The 10,000-nt window shown below is 42.4% G+C and overlaps 1 protein-coding gene and 1 long non-coding RNA gene across 11 annotated transcripts in view; one reads left to right on the top strand and one right to left on the bottom strand.

Annotated features, from left to right (window-relative positions):
- The window catches only part of LOC147015003 (uncharacterized), a 24,700-nt gene extending 17,885 nt beyond the window's left edge, over positions 1–6,815 (top strand). The window contains exon 3 of the long non-coding RNA XR_015050188.1: positions 6,706–6,815. This is a non-coding gene — a long non-coding RNA (uncharacterized LOC147015003). The remainder of the gene's footprint in view (positions 1–6,705) is intronic.
- Positions 1–10,000, bottom strand: part of LOC147015001 (protocadherin-10-like) — a 592,231-nt gene that overhangs the window by 348,796 nt on the left and 233,435 nt on the right. The window lies entirely within an intron of this gene.

The raw sequence follows: 10,000 nt of genomic DNA, 5'->3' as shown, positions 1-10,000 counted from the left end.
GTGGTGCTCTTTCCTGGCATAAACCCATATTGCTGCTCACAGATCATCACCTCTCCTCTCAACCGAGCTTCCACTACTCTATCCCACAACTTCATGGTGTGGCTTAACAACTTTATCCCTCTGTAATTTCCACAGCTCTGCACATCACCCTTATTCTTGAAAATCGGAACCAGCACACTTAATCTCCACTCCTCCGGCATCCTCTCACTTTCCAAGACTTTATTAAACAATCTGGTTAACAACCCCACTGCCATCTCTCCTAAGCACTTCCATGCCTCCACTGGTATACCATCTGGGCCAACCGCCTTTCCACTTTTCATCTTCTTCATAGCAGTCCTCACTTCATCCTTACTGATCCACCCCACTTCCAGATTCACTATCTCCACCTCTTCCAACCTTCTCTCTCTCTCATTTTCTTCATTCATCAGCTCCTCAAAGTACTCCATCCACCTTCTCAACACACTCTCCTCGCTCGTCAGCACATTCCCATTTGCGTCCTTTATCACCCTAACCTGCAGCACATCCTTCCCAGCTCGGTCCCTCTTTCTTGCCAATCGGTATAAATCCTTTTCCCCTTCTTTTGTATCCAACTTCTCATACAGCTCGTCATATGCCTTTTCCTTGGCCTTAGCCACCTCTCTTTTTGCTTTTCGACGCCACTCCTTGTACTCCTGCCGACTTTCTTCATCTCTCTGACTATCCCACTTCTTTTTCGCCAACCCCTTCTTCCTTATACTTTCCTGTACTTCCTCATTCCACCACCAAGTCTCCTTATCTTCCTTCCTCTGTCCAGATGTCACACCAAGTACCTTCCTAGCTATCTCCCTCACAACTTCTGCTGTCGTTGCCCAATCATCCCACCCATCTTTACCACCATCCAACGCCTGTCTCACCTCCTCCCTAAATTTCACGCAACAGTCTTCCTCCTTCAGCTTCCACCATCTGGTCCTTGGTTCAGCCCTCACTCTCTTCCTCAACCTCACCTCTAAAGTCATCTTACAGACCACCAATCGATGCTGTCGAGCTACACTCTCCCCTGCCACAACCTTACAGTCACTAATCTCTTTCAGGTTGCATCTCCTACTTAAGATGTAATCCACCTGTGTGCACTTTCCTCCACTCTTGTATGTCACCCTGTGTTCCTCCTTCTTCTTGAAATACGTGTTTACCACTGCCATTTCCATTCTTTTTGCAAACTCTACCACCATTTGCCCTTCCACATTTCTCTTGTTGAGACCGTACCTCCCCATCACCTCCTCATCCTCTTTATTCCCTTCCCCAACATGTCCATTGAAATCTGCTCCAATCACCACTCTTTCATCCTTGGATACACTCTCCACCACTTCATCTAACTCACTCCAGAAATCTTCTTTATATTCCATCTCACACCCCATATGTGGGGCATATGCACTGATGACATTCATCATCACCCCTTCAATTTCCAACTTCACCCTCATCACTCGGTCAGACACCCTCCTCACCTCCAATACCCTCTTGACATGATCTTCCTTCAGGATTATCCCGACACCATTTCTCCTCCCATCCACACCATGGCAGAACAGTTTGAAACCACCTCCAATGCTCCTCGCCTTACTCCCCATCCACTTGGTCTCTTGTACACACAGTATGTCCACCTTTCTTCTCTCCATCATATCAGCCAACTCTCGCCCTTTGCCAGTCATCGTCCCAACATTCAGAGTTCCAACTCTCACCTCCACACTTCTACCCTTCCCCCTCTCCCACTGCCTCCGGACTCGCCTTCCCCGTCTCCTTCTCCTCCTTCGCCCAGCAGTAGCACAATTTCCACTGGTACCCTGCTGACCACCGGTACCGGTGGCGGTCGTTGGTAACCCGGGCCTCGACCGATCCGGTATGGAAATTCGTTTTGTTGTCCGCATAATGATTTGGCATAGGTTTTTACGCCGGATGCCCTTCCTGACGCAACCCTGGTCGCCTCTTACGACACACAGGGATATGGTACACCTATTCTAACCGGGGCATACACCGGGCCCAGTACAACTGCTGCTCATTTCGCCGACCTCGGAAGGATGGCAGGCTGAGTCAACCCCCTGGTGTTTTCGACTTGGTTTATATATATTTATATATATATATATATACACATTATATATATATATATATATATATATATATATATATATATATATATATATATATATATACATATACATATACATACATATATTAATTCAGTGTCCCAACAGGGCTTGAACTCAGGACCTCTTGGGTCCCAAGCCACTGCCCTTACCACTGCGCCAACACCAGGCTTATATATGTATATGTATATATATATATATATATATATATATATATATATATATATATACATATATATATATATATATATATATATATATATATATATATATATATATATATATATATATATATATAAATATACATATATATATATATATATATATACATACATATATATATATATATATATATATATATATATATATATATATATATATATATATATATATATATATATATATATATATATATATATATATATATATATATATATATATATATATATATATATATATGTATATATTTATGTATATATATATATATATATATATATGTATATATATATATATATATATATATATATATATATATATATATATATATATATATATATATATATATATATATATATATATGTATATATATATATATATATATATATATATATATATATATATATATATATATATATATATATATATATATATGTATATATATATATATATATATATATATATATATATATATATATATATATATATATGTATGTGTATATATATGTATATATATATATATATATATATATATATGTATGTGTATATATATGTATATATATATATATATATATATATATATATATATATATATATGTATATATATATATATATATATATATATATGTATATATATATATGTATATATATGTACATATATAGATATATATATATATATATATATATATATATATATATATATATATATATACATACATACATACATACATGTACATACATACATATATGCCTGGTTTTGGCTTAATGGTTATGGTGGTGGGCTTGTGATCCGAGGATCCTGAGTTCAAGTCCCCCTTTGCTGTTGAATTAATACCAGGTGGGATGGACTCTGCCCGTCATCCTTCCGATGCTGGCAAAATGAGTGCCAGCATGTCGCTGTCCTGTGTCGTGCCAACTTGTCCTTGCAGTGTGTGTGTGTGTGTGTGTGTGTGTGTGTGTGTGTGTGTGTGTGTGTGTGTGTGTGTGTGTGTGTGTGTGTGTGTGTGTATATGTGTGTGTACAAACACACACACACACACAGGTGGGGTATACTTACACATTATAAGGCATAATGAACCCTACTTCCCCATTGTCTTGGATTGCTCACTTACATTTGATTTTTTCCAGTTATTTATATTTTCATTTACGGATGTTTTCCAGCAGCTCTGTAATTTATCCCAGTGTATCGGCTTCAATGTCCTTTGGCACGCAAAATTTCAGCTTTCTACGTCACCCGGAATGTAACAAACTTTAATACGAGTCAGTGAGTCAGTGGCTCAGTGGTTAGAATGAGCTTTATATGTTAGATACCAGAGGGGTATGCTTACTAATTGTAAGCAATAACAAACTGTGTTTCCCCATTGTCTCGGCTCGCTCAACTGAAATTGGTTTTTTTCATTTATTTATATATTTATTTACAGACAGACACTTTCCCACGGTTCTGTGATATTTCCGAGTATAACGGCTTTGATGTTCGTCAGCACGCAAAATTACCATGCTTCCCCATTGTTTTGGGTTGCTCACCTTCATTTGTTTTTCATTTATTTATTTTCATTTATTTACATTTTCATTTATGGATGCATTCCATTGGTTCTCTGATTTTTCCAGATGTATTGGATTCGATGTCCATCGGCACGCAAAATTACCGCGCTTCCCCCATTGTCTCAGTTCGCTCAGCTGAATTTATTTTTTTCCAATTATTTTCATCTATTTATTTATTCATTTTATTCTATTTTTTGTTTCAATGGTTCTGTGATTTTTCCTGGTGTATTGGCTTTGATGTCCATAAGCACACAAAATGACCATGCTTCCCCATTGCCTGGGGTCGCTCACATGCATTTCTTTCATTTTTTCCCCATTTATTTATTTTCATTTATATATTTTTTCATTTACGGAGGTTTTCTGATGGTTCTCTGATTTTTCCCGGTGTATCGGCTTCGATGTCCATCGGCATGCAAAATTTCAACTTTCTACATCACCCGGAAGGTAGCAATCTTTAATATCAGTCAATGAGTCAGTGGTTACAATGATCTATAATCTATATGTATATACTCGTGGGGTGTGCTTACACATTGTGTAAGCATATAAACTGTGCTTCCTCATTGGCTCAGGTCAATGAGGTCGCTCACCTGCATTTGATTTTTCATTTATTTATTTTCATATTTTTTCATTTATTTATATTTTCACAAGGGTGAAACTGGAGAACTTTTGAAAAAAGGGAAAACAAAGTTTTCTTCGGGGTGTCTGGGGGTATGCTCTCCCGGAAAATTTTGTAAAATTAATGTCAAAATATGCATTTTGGGGGTGATCCTGTCCATATTGTAACAAAAAAAAACTATGCAAATTAAAGTGATATTTGTGGAAGATTTTTTTAATTCCACCTGAACATTCATTTGTTGGAGACTGGTGTTGGCTTAACGGTGAGGGTGGCTGGCTTCAGTTCTTAGGGTCTTGGGTTCGAGCCCCTCTCCTGCTATTGAATTAACACCAGGCAGGTTGACTTAGTCCATCATCCTTCTGAGGTTAGCAAAATGAGTAACAGGGGCACTGCATCAGCATTGGCCAGCGGTTGGAGTCGTAAACGTATAAGTGACGGGAATACGTCTGAAAGGAGTTCGAATGCTACAAAGGAATGTTAAGTTGCCGAGGTACTGAGCTGAATAGCCCTCTGGAACCCGGCAGGGCCGAAGGCAGGTATGTTGATGGAGGAATTCAAGGAGAAATCCGACTCTCGACTCTTTGGACGAGTTACACCAACCTGTGCAAGGCAATGCGAGACGTGCAAGGTGCCACAAAGCCAAAGAAGAGTTCTTTACACAGGAGCCACACGAAGGTACCAATATCAAGGGAAGAATCGTTACCAGCAAAACTCCACGATAAGGTTGCCCTTTTCAGCACAACACCAGGCACAGAAGATCACCATAGAGTGGAATGCATCTGATAGACACCAACAAATGGCGGGCGTTCGCTTCCAAAACGCCAAGCAGGCAGATCTAAAACATGGAAGGAAAAGACGTCTGAGGGGCTTGGAATCCGAGTCGATCCTTTATTCTACTTGCGACTGAACAACCTCTCTCTTCCATCAGCATATTGGAATAGCGCCTCTTCCTTCCTCTCTTCCTCTCTTCCTCTCTTCCTCTCTCTCTCTCTCTCTCTCTCTCTCTCTCTCTCTCTCTCTCTCTCTCTCTCTCTCTCTCTCTCTCTCTCTCTCTCTCTCTCTCTCTCTCTCTCTCTCTCTCTCTCTCTCTCTCTCTCTCTCTCTCTCTCTCTCTCTCTCTCTCTCTCTCTCTCTCTCTCTCTCTCTCTCTCTCTCTCTCTCTCTCTCTCTCTCTCTCTCTCTCTCTCTCTCTCTCTCTCTCTCTCTCTCTCTCTCTCTCTCTCTCTCTCTCTCTCTCTCTCTCTCTCTCTCTCTCTCTCTCTCTCTCTCTCTCTCTCTCTCTCTCTCTCTCTCTCTCTCTCTCTCTCTCTCTCTCTCTCTCTCTCTCTCTCTCTCTCTCTCTCTCTCTCTCTCTCTCTCTCTCTCTCTCTCTCTCTCTCTCTCTCTCTCTCTCTCTCTCTCTCTCTCTCTCTCTCTCTCTCTCTCTCTCTCTCTCTCTCTCTCTCTCTCTCTCTCTCTCACCCGGTTCTGCAAAATCTCTGATCGACCTGAGCTCGAAAATATTTACGTATTGTAACATGAAAATGATGCCGCTACAGATCGCAATGGCACACAAGTTCTCCTCGACCTTTTGTGAGACTATTGAAGAAGAATTTTACTGGAGGATAAATGGTAAGCACCGTCTCACTGATAACTCATGCAGTCTTCTACAGCTATTATATATATATATATATATATATATATATATATATATATATATATATATATATTCATATATAAAATAATATACAGTAAATTCATATTTGGATTCATTGTAATTTATAAAAATGGTAAAATCAGAGTAAATATCAAATGTCAGCTTCAAATAATCATTAATGTAATAATAATAGAGGGACAGAACCATGGAATATTCGTCTTGTAATTCTTATCAAGGATGTTTATTATTGTCATCGTACTTGAAATTGAAGATGGCGGACGATTTGAAAGCAAGAAAACACACACACACACACACCTACACACACACAAACACACACCACACCCCCCCCCCGACACACACACACACACACACACACACACACACACACACACACACACACACACACAAACACACACCACACCCCCCCCGACACACACACACACACACACACACACACACACACACACACACACACACACACACACACACACACACACACACCAATGCGCTTTGAATATTTACATACACTCAAGTATTATGTGTACTGATCTTTTAATGTGTATTGTTTTTTCTCTTTCCAGGTTAGATTAGTTGGCTGAGCAAGACCGTAGCTACACAAGATCAAGATCATAAGTCAAGATGTCAGACAAGAAAGAAATAGTTTAATGTAATTGTCAAAAGAAAGTTGTTGAAATTGAAAGAAAACGCAAACGGGAACATTGTGTCATTCATATGTCTGGAATAAAGCATGGATCGTTCACATATTCTTCAGACTTGATGAATCCAAATGATAGATTGGCACTTCTCAAAAATATACGGGATCGTCGCTTAGCTGAACCACCAGGTTCTTCATATCGAATGACAGACATCTGTCAGGGCATTCCTGATGAGATCCAGGAGAACGAGGACTATCACCGAGGATGTTACCAAAGATTTACCCTGAACCTACATAGGTTAACAGCGAGTAAACCATCTAATGATCCTGAAGCTCCTGGACCATCTACCAGCCAAGAAGGAAGGGGAAAGCACGAGAAAGCTTCAGAAAAGATCATTTTTGAACCTGATTATATTTTCTGCAATACTGAAGGCCGAATCCATGTGAAAAAGGCGGGCATCGACACAAAGGAAGGCACCTCTTCATTTGAACGTGATGGATGGCAGAAAGTGCTGCAAATAGCAGAAGAGAACAATCATGAGTGGCTCTTAGGGCAAATCCGAGGATTTGATTTGTTTGCAGCAGAGGACCAAGACCACCCAAAATGCAGAAAGCAGTACACAGCCAATCCTGCACATTGGAGGAGCCGCAAACCAGAGGCTGTAGCTCAACAAGCAGCATTGGAAGCTGCACATGAAGCATGCTTCAATCATGTGGTAAGGTACGTAGACGAGACAATAATCTTTGGACGTAAAGTAGTACAGCTATCTTCGTTGCATCTCCTCTACATTGCAAAGCTGGATGAGACGCAATTCCCCAATCCGAACTCTGATGATGACAGACTGAAACGCAAACTAGAAACTCATCCTGTTCTGGGCCCGAAGCAAGCCTTCACCAAAGTAGAACCATATGACAAAACCTGGCCATTTTACCTGGTCTACAGCACCTACATCACACTTGGTGAAGCATATCAGTTGGCATCCAAGGATTCCATTAAAGATGTGGATTTAACTTGGAGATCATGACACATCTGATGATGAATTGGAGATGCTGATGAATGCGAGCGACTACTTAGCCTCGACTCCCATTCTGACAAAGAATGATTCTGACACTCCTGCAGGAGTCAAACCGGATGTATGAACTGCAGTTACAGGATATAATTTGGAGATAGTCAGGTCAGGTCAGGTATGGGAGCATGTGCCAGAACAGCACGTCGCTGCGTCCACTTTCCACCGGTACTCCAGGGGCCTCCGTCTGGCCTTCCCCCAGGCAGATGCCAGGCCCATCCCCATCTCCTTGAGATGCTGGTCAACCTGCTGCAACCACGAAGTACATGGTCGGCCCATTGGCCTCCTCCACTCACGAGACTCCCTCGTTGAGAGAATCTGGTGAGCAGGATCAGCGTCAGGAAAACGAACCACATGTCCATACAGCTGAAACTGATGCTCACGGACCATGCAAGTAACAAATCTCATCCGAGTCTCTCTCAGTAACCGCTCGTTGGACACAAAATCTGACGAGCGATAGCCAAGGATTCTCCAAAGAGACCTGGTACCAAAGGAATTAATTCTCCGTCTCAGATCTTTGGTCAGAGTCCAAGTCTCGCATCCATAGAGCAAGACTGGAAGCACCAAGGACCTGAAGACTCGGACTTTCGTCCTCCCGCACAGGTAACGGCAGCGCCACACTCCATGATCCAGTGAATCCATGACTCCCCAGGCCCGACCCAGACGTCTATTGACCTCTGACTCACAGCCAGCAGAGATATGAATATCACTGCCAAGGTAATTGAATCTCTCCATGACCTCAACATCCTCACCACAAACAGACACAGACAGGACAGCAGCATCCAAGATGTCATTGAAAGCCTGGAGCTTAGTTTTGACCCAAGAAACCCGTAATCCCAGTGGCTCCGACTTCTCATTCAGCACCTCGAGGGCCCCCAAAAGGATATATAAAGTCTCCGCAAAGATGACTGCATCATCTGCGAAATCAAGGACCAAGATCTTGACATTCCCAACCGACGCAACGCAGCTTGATCTTTCAGACATCCTCCCTAAAATCCAGTCCATACAAGTGCTGAAAAATGTGGGGGCAAGTACACATCCCTGACGAACTCCAGTAACAACTGGAAATAAGTCAGAGATGGTACCACCACACTTCACAGCATTCAGTACAAGAGTAGAGTTCAGATATCAGATCGATCAGTTTTGGTGGCACCCCACGAAGACCAAGAATCCTCCAGAGGACATCCCGATTCACTGAATCAAACGCTTTACAGAGATCAACAAAGGCTGCTAGTTGCCCCTGCCGAAACTCTCGTCTGCGTTCGGTGAGGACACGAAGAGCAAGGATACGGTCAATCGTTGACCTCTTTGGTGTAAAGCCTGACTGCTCTGGACGCTGGTGCTCAAGCAGATGGTGGCGAACCCTATCAAGAATTATCCAAGCAAAGACCTTGCCCAGCACTGAGAGCAGTGTCACCCCTCGGTAGTTCTTGCAGTCTTGGCGATCACCCTTCCCTTTCCAGAGAGGGACAACAAGGCCCCTCTTCCAGTCAGTTGGGATGATGCCTGTGTTCCAGGCAGAGCACAAAACTGCATGCAACGACACGAGTGCAGCATTTCCACCAGCCTTGAGAAGTTCAGCATGGATGCCACAGATCCCTGGAGCTTTACCCTGTTTCAACCGGTTCACCGCAGCCCGTGTTTCCACAAGCGAAGGTGGACCACAGTTGATTGGAGGGTCAGCAACAGGGATTGAAACACCCTTGACGTCCAACTCGACAGCTGGGGGATCAGCCTGGTACAACCGCTCAAAGTAACCGGCCCAGCGGGCCTTCACTTCAGATTCATCCGTCAAGAGCCTACCACTCTCTGCTCTAACTGCAGTACTCCGAGGGATGGGCTTGGATGAACGCAATGAGCGAATTTCCCTGGAAGCGGGATGAGAATCACTTGACCACAGGTGATGCTCTACCCCCTCACAGATTCCTCACACATAGGCCTCCTTGTTCACCCTTAGTGCACGTACAGTTTTACGCCTCAGCTCCCTGAACAGCTCAGCTTTGCCATTCAGCCTGGCCCTGCGACTCTGGTCAATGGTATCCAGTGTCCCTTGAGAGACAAAATTATTCTTTGCCCTACGGTGAGTTCCAAGACATCCACCAGCAACATCAAGGACGGTGGTCTTGAAGGCACTCCACAACTCTTCAGGACCTC

The sequence above is a fragment of the Eptatretus burgeri genome, chromosome 12 (genome assembly GCF_056783735.1).
Source record: "Eptatretus burgeri isolate ZD-2024b chromosome 12, Ebu_testis_v1, whole genome shotgun sequence".
NCBI lineage: Eukaryota > Metazoa > Chordata > Myxini > Myxiniformes > Myxinidae > Eptatretus > Eptatretus burgeri.
The sequence above is the reverse complement of the archived record's forward strand: the minus strand, read 5'-3'. Positions and strand labels throughout refer to the sequence as shown.